Source organism: Mytilus californianus, unplaced genomic scaffold, assembly GCF_021869535.1.
Source record: "Mytilus californianus isolate M0D057914Y unplaced genomic scaffold, xbMytCali1.0.p SCAF_9, whole genome shotgun sequence".
NCBI classification, from domain to species: Eukaryota; Metazoa; Mollusca; class Bivalvia; order Mytilida; family Mytilidae; genus Mytilus; species Mytilus californianus.
In genome coordinates, this window is record NW_026262745.1 from 20,918,440 (window position 1) to 20,932,882 (window position 14,443).

Consider the following 14,443-nt stretch of genomic DNA (forward strand, 5'->3'; position numbering starts at 1 on the left):
CTGTTGCTATTGGTAAGCAAGGGAGATTGCATGATAAAGGACATTATTATTGACAATGCAAAACAATTAAAATTATTCAAGCCTTTTAAAACTATGCTATTTTTTTTGGGACAAAAAACAGGCTTATATACTTTGAAGACTTTAGTGCCAAAAGTTCAAAAGTGAAGTCAGTATGATTTCATAAATATGTTGAAATTGGCATATTTGACCACACACTGACATTTTAGCTATATTTGTACAAAATAGATATAAGTCAAGACCTTACCCAAAAAGATGTTTTACAGACATTAACATCTTTCTGAAATATATTTTGTCACAAAATCTTTTGTTTGTAAAACCCTCGCTTATATTAATGATAACATTTCAAAACTTGTCTTTTATAACAGTTTTTCAGTTTTGAACTTTGCAGTTTTAAACCCAAATATATTCAAAACTATGAATGCTGCTATCAAACAGACTTATTTCAAATGAAAATCTGATGGATGTTATTTTGTAGATATATACAACTTATTGATTTTCGAATGCAAGGGTTCAAACACTTTGGCTTACTATCATAAAACTTTCGAGTACGGTTTTCGTACTCAGACTCAGAATTCAAACATGTAATCAAAATCCTGGATTCGGTGTTTCAAGTACAAATATTGTACACCAAGTACTGAGTAAAGTTTAATGACCGAAAGTCCTGTCTTCTTTTATGTTCATACGACTTAAAGAATAAATTTCCCACTCCCCTCACAATAGTGAAAGTAATGTATATTTCATATGGGGTTAGTAAGCGTAGTTTGTTTTAAAATACTGTTAGTAGTGGTGTTACTTCCCTTTATAAAAACAACACGGCGTCGAGGAAAAATCTGAAACGTTTCAACAGGACAACAGATGAGGGTGTGGATGGAGGTTAACAGAATAGAAAATAATGCGAAAAAATATAAAGAATGGAGAAAAATGGACAAAAAAAATAAAGAATAGAAAACAATGAGGTGCTAAAATATAAAGAATAGAGAATTATGGTCAGAAAGTATAAAGAATAAAGAAAAATGGCCTAAAAAATGATAGAATACAGAAATAAAGGACCCTCATCCAGACCCTCACGAATGAAGAAAAAAGTAAAATAACAAAAATACCGAACTCATACCGAAATGGATGATGAACGAGTGAAAGAAATTCATAAAACACACTAAAAGCTAATAAGTTGTTATTGTTGGCATTTGTTTTTGTATAGACCAATGAAAGTAGGTTCTTTATATTGAAGACTTGATAAAAGTTGATAGGCTACTGGTTTAAAAGCCACAAGTTAAGATAGTCGGAAGGATAAATTCGTAACACAGTGTGTTAGTGAACTAATTCGATATATATGGGGTCAGTAAATTCCATATGGGGTTCGAGCGAACTCCATTTGAATTTACTGACCCCATAAATATCGTATTCGATCACTTTCAAACTATGTAACTAATAGTATTTTGTTAAGCTGAAAATCATCAAATGATAAAAAAGACATTTTAAAGACATGTTTTTCTAATTTATTTTCTTACCTCCCGAGATTTCTTAAACTCGTCAATAGGTAGATCACCTCCACGTTATAGTCAATCAAAGCAAACTGAATGTAATCAATCCTTGCGATTCAATAAAGTAATACACGATGAAATTAGTTTTTGCACATTTTTTTTTTCTACATTTAGTATCTAATTACTATGTATTCATCTACGATTACATAATAACAAAACTTCAATATAATGTTATATCTGATCTAGGTATGTGTCAATAACACAAAGGTTCCGAACTGAATTTGATGTCTTTGACAAAAGATATGGCACACATGTTTAATATTGATTATAGGATAATTTTCCACCATTATTCCATAGCTTATCGATAGTTTTAATACAACAAACGATGTCATTGAACAACAAACAGCTTTTCTACCCAGGCATAAATGGCCAAAGTCACATTTCGCACAACGATTAGATTTTGTTTTTTTATATTGTTCTGTTAACTTCGTTTCAGATCTTGCCTTTGACTCCAAAAATGACGATTCTTACGCAAATATGGGGTTTATGATTAAAAGAATCACTTTTTTTCTGTAAACTAACAATTCATCAAATTTAAAATCATGAGGAACAATAGTTTTTTTTTATTTCACAGTCCGACTGTTTTGGTTCGAGCTTAATGAAATTTAAGTAAATAGACTTAAATTCAGTTATCGCTGGGGCCACTGACGGATTGTGTTTCATGTTTTAGATTTACCTAACATAAGTGACGTTATATTCTGTGACGTAATTTAGTCCTTTACAGAATTTCATCGCAGCAAGCAAGCTGTTTAAATTTCGTAAGCGGTAAAATTGAAACAAAATGAAAAGTAGTATCTTGTAAATGGTAAAGTAGTGTTTGTATTGTATGGTTATAACCTGCCTCATGCTTCCAATGTTTATTAGATGTAATCTTAGAAAGAATTCATTTTATCGATCGTCATTTTTTTTATCCATTTCCATCAGGAATTTCATCGCCACGTGGAGAGCACATGCAAAGACTGAAAGAGATTGGTCCCATTATTCGTTTTCATTTTTATAAATTATTTAATTTTTACAAATATGAGTAATTAGATGCATTATTGTCCTAAGATTTGCAGATTATAATGATGATTTCGTCATTGTATTTCTACATCAAATTAGATGCATGTATATAGTCTGCCTGATACTGATAGTAAGGTACTAATATATATATATATGACGACTACTGTGATAGTCGAGTTTGGCATATTTTTACACCGTTATTGCTAGGATTTCAAACTCCTGTGGTCTAACAATTATATTTGCGCTGTAACAGATCATGCAGGTTAGTAACGTGTCTTTAATGTTTATGTGTTGTGGGGCAGGCGTTATCTGATGAACTCCCGATTTATAATTAAATTTTCCTTAAAAGGGTATACATCGGTAATTGTGTATCTAGATCTTTCATAGCACATATACAGCAAATATTCCATGAAAGGATATGAACGTTCAAAGGTGTAAAAGGGACGTACCCTTTGGGGCGAAAGGACCCAGGTTCGTAACTGGAAGTTCAACTTTCGATACAAATAAACAAAAATCTTGGAAATCTTGCACATAGACCATGCCCGGAGTTAAGAAGCAGTAGCCAAAAATCGTCATGTCTAAATGTTAGCATGCTGGTGGAGTTAAGCAAACATATATCATTATCTGTATATATCCTGCTATAAATTTTGCGTGTACCTACACACTTGTTACTAAAAACTGTCAGAGTGTCGAGTCTGTCACATCAGTCATCACAGTGACATGTATAGTTGCTACTACTCTCTAGCCTAGACTAGGTCGATATGGTATGAATAGTTCAGATAAATCATAAATTTAGTCATAATGTCATCAACAGGCCACAGCTTAAATTATTGTTGTAATAACTTAATTATATACAAATATTACACTATGTCACTATCAACTGACTGGATTTAAGAATTAATAAATATATATATCATGTATATATACTAATTTTAAATTATTTTTTTTTTTAAATTATTGTTACTATCTTCGACACAACTAGGTGTATACGTAATATTTTTATTGTTATTGTTTCTTTGTACAGTCATTTGATTTTGTTATGTCAATGCTGTAGCATGGTGGAACTAATATTTACTTTTTGTTGAGTTGTAGCACAATGTTGGGAAGATCAGTTAGAAAGCGAAAAGTGCGACCTTGCTCTGCCACAGAACACCACCAGGGTTGTAACAGTTGGACCAGAGACATAGACAACAATGACACACCAGTTTTTACAAATGGGTCACCAGACTGAACTGGATTCACGACTCATCACTCCACTAACTGCAACTCCTTTAGGTCACATACATTTGTACATTGGATCATCATCAGACGTCATTTATGCAAACCCACAGAGCTCTTCATTAGTATGTTCCAGTTAACCAGGTAATCATCATATTTACAAAAGCAGTATATTACTTTTAAGTTAAACCCCTACATGTGCATGTGATTCTAACATATAACAAACATATGTATAAAGATTAAGGCAACTTTTATTTTTTTTTCCAATCTTATGGTTTAGATTTAAAAGATTTGTGTAATGATTATATCTCAGTTTTTAAACTTAAATCCACAAAATATTGCTGAATGTGTTATTTTTACAATTTATAGAGGATGCCACATCATGCGTTAGAAATAAAAAACAATTCTTAAATATAAGGTTACAATTATATATTATTATAAATATATTACATGTGAAACTTTTAAATGTTGTTTTGTATATTATCATATGATTTGTGACATATGATTTGTAATGGAGAACACTATTGACTAATATAATATTATTTATCTTGATACATAATCTGAATATTACAAATCGATATGCATGTACTGCATGAATACAGATGTTGCAATAAAGTACCACAATTATAAAGGACAAAATTTATAGAAGTGTATATTTATTGATCACTATTTTAGGACAGACTGCAAATATTTCTGTTTGCCCAAACCCTACCAACCAGTCTCAGATGTGTGGGAAATTTTCATTATTTTTAATTTTATTTTTTTATATATTTAAGGGAAAATAGGGGCCAAAATGGTTTTATCTTGTAAACATTTTTAAAATGAGACTATTACAGATTTTTGTGTAAATTGTCAGACGCAGATAAGCGAGGATATATACATGTATGTACATGTAATATTAGCACAAACTAGTACAATTTAAGTAATTATTTACAGCTTGTCTTGCAGTCTGCTCCAAACCAGTTAAAAATCTTAAGTATTTAGGTGTTGACAACAGCTTTAATTTATATATATATACTAGAATGTATTGTAATCTTCATCCTGGAAGATTCTAGGAGTTGCTCAAATAGATGAGTATCTTACGCTGTACATTTAGGTGCCAAGCTTTGTTAATTTTGGCTGGAAGCATTATGACAACAATTTCATTTGCATAAAACCATTGGCCCTACTGCTTGCTGGGCTACTGTTGAATCCAAATTATGGTTGATATTTATTAATGGAAATTATAGTACAGGTTGAATTTCAGTTAGCATGAACACTGGGACTATTTAATATGTTAGGCTTTTAATTATGAGGGTACCTAGATGTTGTTAAGCAGCTTGTTTTTTTTTGTGTAACACAGGTCATCCTTTATAACTTGTTGGTTGTCCTAACAGGAGACATTTACCATGTTTACTTTGCATAATCTAGGCCTTCTTATGATAAGCCAAGTTTCAGGTCACCTAGACCTCAAATGGAAATAAGTTTTCATTTGGGCAACCTGGTTCAAACCCAAGACGAGACAGAGAGTGGTTGCTGCTGTTATACTAAATGTTTGTTTCTTCTTACATGTATTTAGACTCTAGTATACAGGTCCTCATAGTCATTCTTTGAAATTTGCATTTGCCTGAGTTGATCCAGTTCTTCCTGCCTTGTATTTATGGGCAGTTTTATTACATTATAAGAAATTCACTTCTACATAGACATCTTACACATTCAGGTATTTCCCATCCAATCTTTTATGGTAATATACTTTACAAAGTACAAAATGTCAGTTTACCTCAAAAGCTAACTAAACATTAAAGCAAACTTATAAAGAAGGAATACTGTTGCCTGCATAAAAAATGACATATTTTGGCTTCAATATTGATTTACTTGCAGTCTTTGCATCGGACAAAAACTCATTTATTCTTAAACCAGTTGCTGGTTGATACGGGTTATGTTCCTCTAATATATGTTATGATGATATGATACTTAACCCCCATTGGAGGGATGGTGCTAGATATTTCATATAATGAAGACATAATCTTTCGAACAGTTAAATTGAGGTCTGGAGCTGGCATGTCAGTAACTGTTAGTAGTCCATTGTTGATTTATGTAATATCGTCATTTTTCAATTTTTGTTTTGTTTGTTTTGTTACCTTTTCTGATATTGGACTCGGACTTCTTTAAACTGTGTGATTTTTACTGTGTGTATTGCTGTGTGTTTGTTTGTTCTGCATTTGGTTGAGATTTTAAATAACTTGTTTAACCCCTCTGCAATTTAGTACCTGTTCCAAGTCTGGAGCCTCTGGCCTATGTTAGCCTTGTATGAATTTTTATTTTAGTTCATATATATGGGAGTTTAGTATGACATTCATTATCACTGTTCTGGTACAAATTTTTCATTATGGCTGAAGCCATTTCTGGTTTTTAGGTGGATCACTTTAGATGCTTGCTCCCAACTGCAGATGTTTATCCCCACGGGTTTTATTACTGTTATTTCAGACCTTTAGTAACCATTTAATTGTAAGTTCCACAGCACCCAGTACATACAGATGTATCAGAGAGGACAGTCTTTCTTTTTTCATGAGTTCAGATCTTTAATTGTTTAAATGAATACATTTCCTATCTCTCTCTATGAATTGTTACGGTATTGCTTACTTTTACATTTTGTATCTCTCTCAACAAAAATTGTGACATTACTTTTACTAGGTTTGGATATTTTTTTAGGAAAATTTAACGGTTGTGTCAAAAAAACAATTTGAGGTTTGTCAGTTTTTAAGAACTTCAAGGTATTATACACTCCAGGCCTTTACATTTACCTTAACCAGAGTCATGCTGAGGTCTAGCAAATATTTACTTATCTTGTTGTTGGCTAAACTTGGTATGAATTCAGTGTGTTTGAAGCTGTCTTTTCTATTGTTTTTGAGGATTATTAAAGGGTCGGAGATCCAATGCTGACAACTAAGACAGGGGTTACAGAAGAATTATTATTTTTCTCGATTAATTATGCTTTAAATTGTATTGGTATTACATATGTTACATATACTTCCATGTAGCTATTTGCTGTACAAGAATTGTAGGAGATCCTATTAGCTTTAATGTTAGGATAGTAGATTCCTCAATAGTAAGTATGTTTTTGTAGCAGACCGACATCCTCCAGATGGGGTTGACTTAGGTCTAGGCACGGAAATGAATCTTTGTGGTGGCATGATTGTCAAGCATGTTAAAAGTTAACTCAGAACATGAAACTATGAGGATCCACCATTTTCTTAATAAAACATGTAGCAGGTAATGACACAGGTAGTTCTAGAGTGGGATTTTTGCACAATGAGATGAAGAACATGATCAGATGGATTATGCGGTTCATCAATTCTTAAGTAAGTATGGTCTCAAATTTGACCAGGTTATTGCAAAGCATGGACTTGTGTTGCTATAGAATATACAACTATATTATTGCCTTTATTATTAGCTGTCAGGGTTGCTACATAAAATATTATGATTTTCGATCAGACCAGAAATTTTTCAACTGGATGTTTTTCACTTGTCACCCTTAACATGCTTATGAAATGAATTGTTAAACATCTTGAATATATATTTGATGATATACTATAATATATTATATTTTATGGTATACAAATACAATCATATATCTTATTGTTTGGTGTAGTTTTGGTTAGTATTTTTATCTATGTAGGTAAATATGTTTTTGAACAGTTGTTCACAAAACATCATATAGATTATTTAACATATATATGTAACAAGTTGTACTTTGAATAAAAATATCTATCTACATGTATCTATCTGTAGTTATCTCATATCTGGTTCACAGCTTTGCAGCGAACCGCCCCTTTTATGGCGGTTGACAGAGTCTCTGTTTTCCTCCGTCAATGTGGCAGAATTCGCTGCATAGAATCTTAATGTTAACTATGAAATTTTAGGTTTTTGGATAATACAGACTACACTTGTGTATCCCACGCTGTTTACTAAATTTAAAGCACCAGTGTATCCCACGGTGAAAACCATACCGTATAGTCGGCTATAAAAGGCCCTGCCATTAAAAATATAAAACAATTCAATCGAGAAATTTAACGGCCTAATTTATAACAAAACAATTTACGAAAAACAAATATGACAGACATGAACCAACGACAACCACTGAACTACAGGCTGCTGACTTGGGACAGGCACATAAAGAATGTGGCGGGGGTTAAACATGTTTGTCAGCGCTCAATCTCCTCCTAACCTGGGACAGTGGTGTAACAGCACAACATTAGAACACACTATAAAAATCAGTTGAAAAAGGCTTAACTCATCAGATCGATACAAAGCAGAAAAACATAATTACAGTCCGGACGTGGCAGGGTATTTATCCATCCTTCATCCTTAACAACAAAAACAACACTAAGGTCAGATCTGAGAATATTCTCAGTTAATAGCAACTTATAAACAAATCATATATCTAAGTCTAAAATATCAATCAGTACACATCTAACATCAAATGGATTTAGTATTTTACAGGTACAGCCAAACATGCAAACCATACTTTGTATCTTTGGAAGAATTTTATAAAGGTTTTAAGTAATTTGTGGTAACAAAATCCCTGACTTAATAATTTAGCAGTAATACATAGATTACACTCATTGAAATCCAAAACGTCATTACAGACACGGGCATGGCGAACATGCTGGGATATAGAAACACCGTAAAACGGTGCCAGAGGAACATCACCGTCCAAGAAAATTAACAATAGGGAAACAAAAACATCCCTTTTGTCGTAATTATTTGTGTATAGTTTCTGGTGTAAGACTGAAATGTCTAAATCTAGGGTCAACTTTGCCTGAGGGAGTTGAAACCTTAGTCTATTTATAATTCCAAGATTTTTAAACGGACAAATTTAGAAAGATTTGTTATAAATCATGTCAGTACCGAACAATTTATGTTAACGTTTATGTTTATGTTAACAAAATCCCAGACATCTACATATTTAATTAGTGTGATCATCAAAGTAAAAGAAGTCAGAACAGATTTGGACATGGAGAACTAGCTTGGAAATAAACATACCGTCAGAACGGTTTAGAGGAACAACATTGTGCAAAACAAAGAAGTATTACCATTAGGGAACGAAGAATCGTATTTCGAAGTCACAAATTGACATTTTACCTATATTTGGACATAATAGATATGAGTCAAGACCTTACACAAACAGATAATTTACAGACAATTACATTTTTGTAAAATACATTTTGTCACAACATGTCTTTTGTTTGTGAAACCATTGACAATAATAAAAGAAAAGGCTTCTGTGACAGTTTTTCCAGTTTTGCACTTGGCATTTTGCAGCCTTCATGTAAATATATAAGACTATAAATTCAAGACTATAAATGCTGCTTTCAAACATGCTGATTTGTTATTGGAAGAATGTTATTTTCTAGATACATAAAACTTTCAGATTTTTTTTGTTTTAAGGAACAAAAACGTGGGGTCATCATACTTTTTCCTTTTATGATCATCTGAGTTAAATATTCAAATAAAGAGAATTGATTTTACCCTTCCCTCACAAAAATGAAAGTAAGACGACAACACCACATTATTTAGTATTGGTATTTTTCAGCTGAAAATCAGCAAATGAAAAAAACGACATTTTAAAGACGTTTTTCTAATTTTATTTTATTACCTCCCGAGATTTCTTAAACTCGTCAATAGGTAAATCCCATTCACGTTATAGTCAATCAAAGCAAACTGAATGTAATCAACCCTTGTGATTCAGTAAAGTAAATACACGATCAATTTGTTTGTACATTTGTTTTTATCTTCATTTAGTATCTAATGAATATGTATTTATCAATATAGGTAAATGCCAACAATACAAAGGTTCCGAACTGCATGCTTGATTTGATAAAAGATATTTATAATAAACTCATCATAGATACCAGGATTGAAAATTTATATTTAAAGACTCATCAGTGACGCTCGAATAAAAAAATATTAAAAAAGCCAAATAAAGTACGAAGTTGAAGAGCATTGAAGACTAAAAAGTCCTAAAAGTTTTGCCAAATACAGCTGAGGTAATCTATTCCTGAGGTAAAAAAGCCTTAGGATTTCAAAAATGCAAAGTTTTGTTAACAGTTAATTTATAATTATGAACATATCAATGATAACTCAAGTCAACACAGAAGTGCTGACTACTGGGCTGGTGATACCTTCGGGGAAATAAATCTCCACCAGCAGTGGCATTAACCCAGTGGTTGTAAATAAACTCATCATAGATACCAGGATTGAAATTTTATATTAACGCCAAAAGCGCGTTTTGTCTACAAAAGACTCATCAGTGACGCTCGAATCAAACAATATTTTATCATGTATTTAGTACTTATTACTGCGATTTTGAATATTTGATATAGATGGAAACTCCAGACCTGTATCGCATACCCCGTATCGCATATCCTCTATCGCAGACTGTTTTCGGAACTCCTCAGTTGTTATCCGCTTGAAATTTTAGAAGACTACAATGTCGGACATTGAAAACCCTATTGGTAACGGAGGGACACATGTGTCCCTATCATGTGTCCCTATATCTAAATGATTGTGATTCGATAAAGTAAATACACAATATAGTTAGTTTTTATACATTTTTTATCTGCATTTTGTATCTAATGAATATTTATTTTGCAACGCTTACATAATAACAAAACTTCAGTATAATGTCATATCTAATCTAGGTAGATATCAATAATACAAAGTTTCCGCATACTTTAAATGTATTGATGTTTTTGATAAAATATATACAAAACATGTTTAATATTGGTTATAATATCATTTTCCGCCGTTACTCCATACTTTATATTTGTGATGAACTACAGATTTTATGTACAAAGCTCTTCACATTTCACATACATCAAACAGGCCGTTTAACCAGGGACATAAATACAAATATTCTGCACATTTTTTCTGTGATAATCTACTTTTCTCTAGATTCAGAGTTCACAAATGTTTATTTAAATTTGATTTAACATAGAAACACAAATATCAGGAACATAAAAAGCTGTCAGATAGAAAGTCAACATGGCTCTTAGGCATAAAATGGAAACTGCTTTAAAATGCTTATTTTAGCCGTATAATGCCAAAATGGGACATTTTAACAGAACTTCTGTCAAACAAAGATGTAAATCCTTTACTTTTATTGAGTTTGACAAATTGAAACCAGCAAACCATTCAGGAAAGTTGCCAAAGTACAAAATCTACATTTACGGAATTCATCTCTTAGGCCCGAGAACACAGTTATTTTGTAGTGCATTTCTTTTAGACAATAAATTCAAATTAAAAAAATCGCACCTGCTCTATCTCAAAAAGATTTTTACAGTGTAGTGTACTACTATTGATACAAATAATATCAAAATTATAGAAACTTCTACCAGCTCTAACTCAAAATATTGACAATTCTGTGTTAAGGGGGGCTAAAATTCAGTTTGACAGCTTCAGACATTCTAATTTTTGACCTTTTTAAACTGGACCAAACCACTACTTAACATAAAGATTCAGCACCCAAATTTTTTTAACATGTAATTTCATCCCCTTACTTAATATTTCATGCATAAAATATCAAGAAATAAATTGGGAAAGTGTATCAAAAAAAAATGCAAGTTATACACTGTTCACACTAGGGACTATATTCGTAGACAATGAAAACCAAAGGACGATAACTGTGTCCTTGGACCAAAAGCACTGCATTGTTCTCCTTAGTGCACAGTATTATTGAGGAATAATACTCATTTTGACAGACATATTTCTTTTTTCTGATTTTCGCCGCCTATTGCTAATTCAACGATTTTTTTTCACACATTTTGTAATTGAATAGTATTTAATTACACTCAGGGTCGGATACCAGATCTTACAAAGTCCGATCGCTTGACCACCGTTATCTATTCTTTCACGATCATTTTTCTCGATTAACAGAATGACAGCCGTGCAATAGCTCAATCAATTAACGGATTGGTTGAGAATTTAATAAATTCACAAATGAACAAATTAATTAAGGAAATGGCAAATTTTCCCCTTTTTACATTTTGTGATAAAAATGAGAATAACTAATCTATCACTCTACTGAGCAGTCCATCTCTAAACCAATGAAAACACCCGACACATCAATTATGCCTACAGTAATTTGCCTACTAACAGATTCATTAACAGAGCACCCATTATCACAACATTTACGGAAACGTTTGTGAATACCACGTTAAATGTTAACAGACGTACCTGTTAATGTCTCCGTTAAGTTAAAGATCTCGCTGGTATCTTTTCCTATTGGTAAGTAAGGGAGATTGTATCGTAAGGCCCTTGACAATGCAAAACAACTAAAATTATTCAAGCCTTTTAAATCTATGCTTTTTATTTGGGGAAAAAACCAGGCGTATATACTTTGAAGACTTTAGTGCCAAAAGGTCAAAAGTGAGGTCAGTGTGATTTCATAAATATGTCGAAATTGGTATATTTGACCACACACTGACATTTTAGCTATATTTGTACAAAATAGATATAAGTCAACACCTTACCCAAAAAAATGTTTTACAGACATTAACATCTTTCTGAAATACATTTTCTCACACAAAGTCTTTTGTTTGTAAAACCCTCGCTTATATTAATGATAATATTTCAAAACTTGTCTTTTATGACAGTTTTTAGTTTTGAACTTTGCAGTTTTAAAGCCTAGTGCAAATATATTCAAAACTAGGAATGGTGCTATCAAACAAACTTATTTCAAATGAAAATCTGATGGATATTATTTTGTAGATATATACAACTTATTGATTTTCGGATTCCAGGGGTCAAAAATTTGGGCTTACGGTCATAAAACTTTCGAGTACGGTTTTCGTACTCAGACTCAGAATTCAACCATTCAATCAAAATCCTGGATTCGGTGTTTCAAGTACAAATATTGTACTTCGAGTACTGAGTAAAGTTTTATGACCGAATGTCCTGGGCTTATCATACCTTCTTCTTTTATGTTCATATGACTTTAATGAATATATTTCCCCTCCCCTCAACATAGTGAAAGTAAGCCGACATAACCACAATATTAACTATTATCTTACCTACTATGCATTTCTAGGAATATGATTGGTTAAAAGCGACCGCATGGAGACCCTGTATATTTCATATTGGGTTAGTAGGTGTGGTTTATTTTAATACACGGTTAGTAGTGGGGTTTCGTCCCTTTATAGAAACAAAACGGCGTTGAGGAAAAATCTGATACCTTTCATCCGGACAACAGATGAGGTTGTGGATGATGGTTTACAAAATAGAGAATAATGGGCAAAAAATATAAAGAATGGAGAAAATGGACCAAAAAAAAAGGATAGAGAATAATGAGATTCTAAAATATAAAGAATAGAGAATAATGGTCAAAAAGTATAAAGAACAAACAAAAACGGTCTTAAAAATTATAGAATACAGAAATAAAGGACCCCCATCCAGACCCTCACAAATAAAAAAATTGATGATGAACGATTGAAATAAATTCATAAAACACACTGAAAGCTAACAAGTTGTTATTGTTTGCATTTGTTTTTGTATAGACCAATGGAAGTAGGTTCTTTATATTGAAGACTTGACCACTTTGATAGGACACTGGTCTTAATGCCACAAGTTAAGATAGTCGGTACGATAGAATCGTTACACAGTGTGCAAGTGACCTAATACGATATATATGGCGGTCAGTAAGTTCCATATGGAATTTACTGACCCTATATATATCGTTTTAGGTTTCTTTCAAACTATGTAACTAATAGTATTTTGTTAAGCTGAAAATCATCAAATGATAAAAAAAGACATTTTAAAGACATGTTTTCCTTATTTATTTTCTTACCTCCTTAGATTTCTTCAATAAGTAAATCACCTTCACGCTATGGTCAATCAAGGCAAACTGAAAGTAATCAACCTTTGTGATTCGATAAAGTAACTACACAAAATAGTTAGTTCTTATACATTTTTATCTACATTTTGTATCTAATAAATAATTAGTTAACAACGCTTACATAATAACAAAACTTCAATATAATGTAATATCTAATCTAGGTAGATATCAATAATACAAAAGAATCGTGTACTTTAAATGTATTTGATGTATTTGATGTTTTTGATAAAATATATGCAAAACATGTTTAATATTGATTATAGGATAATTTTCCGCCGTTATTCCATACCTTATCAATAGTTTTAATACAAAAAAATATAAATGACTACCACAGTCTGTGGTAACTGAGTATAAAACAATTTAGATCACCATGGGAAGACAGGTTAGCGATAAACACCCTTACATTGTTGATCTGTAGTGAATGGTACTATTAATAAAATGAAATGTTTGTTTGAAGCAGCGAATTCTTCAAATCACAGGCAAAGTAAATTCACTCTTTGTCGGAAAGTTCTATAACATCATTCAGATTTATTCACCTGTCCATTTAGGCAAATAAATTGAGGACGTTTAGAAACTGTAACATCATCTGCAATTATAAAATAAACTACAGCAGTATCTATTCTAATTATATTAACAACCAATATCCCTTTCCTGAGAGGAAGGGTCGGTTCTTGCTTTTATATTTTAGTTCAATTGTCTTCCGCCTTCCTTTTTGAGCCTAAATTGAAAAAAATTACGTCAGCATTTATGGTTCAGAAACCACCAATGAGTTTAGGGTCTCATTAAA

General features: G+C 32.0%; 2 protein-coding genes and 1 long non-coding RNA gene across 4 annotated transcripts in view; 1 reads left to right on the top strand and 2 right to left on the bottom strand.

Annotated features, from left to right (window-relative positions):
• The window catches only part of LOC127716547 (deoxycytidylate deaminase-like), an 83,257-nt gene extending 73,817 nt beyond the window's left edge, over positions 1–9,440 (bottom strand). Inside the window, exon 1 of the mRNA XM_052222772.1 lies at positions 9,421–9,440. The gene's annotated coding sequence lies outside the window, so the exon portion shown is untranslated. The remainder of the gene's footprint in view (positions 1–9,420) is intronic.
• LOC127716550 (deoxycytidylate deaminase-like) overlaps positions 1–13,753 on the bottom strand; it is a 31,043-nt gene extending 17,290 nt beyond the window's left edge. Inside the window, exon 1 of one of the 2 annotated variants that reach the window (XM_052222776.1) lies at positions 13,609–13,753. The gene's annotated coding sequence lies outside the window, so the exon portion shown is untranslated. Of the gene's footprint in view, positions 1–1,529; positions 1,774–13,608 lie in introns of those variants that run through there. The other variant, XM_052222775.1, reaches the window with a different exon arrangement.
• LOC127716551 (uncharacterized) lies at positions 2,683–4,414 on the top strand. The gene is made up of 2 exons (XR_007988991.1): positions 2,683–3,328; positions 3,657–4,414. It is a non-coding gene; the product is annotated as an uncharacterized LOC127716551 (long non-coding RNA).
• Positions 13,754–14,443: the final 690 nt, after the last annotated feature.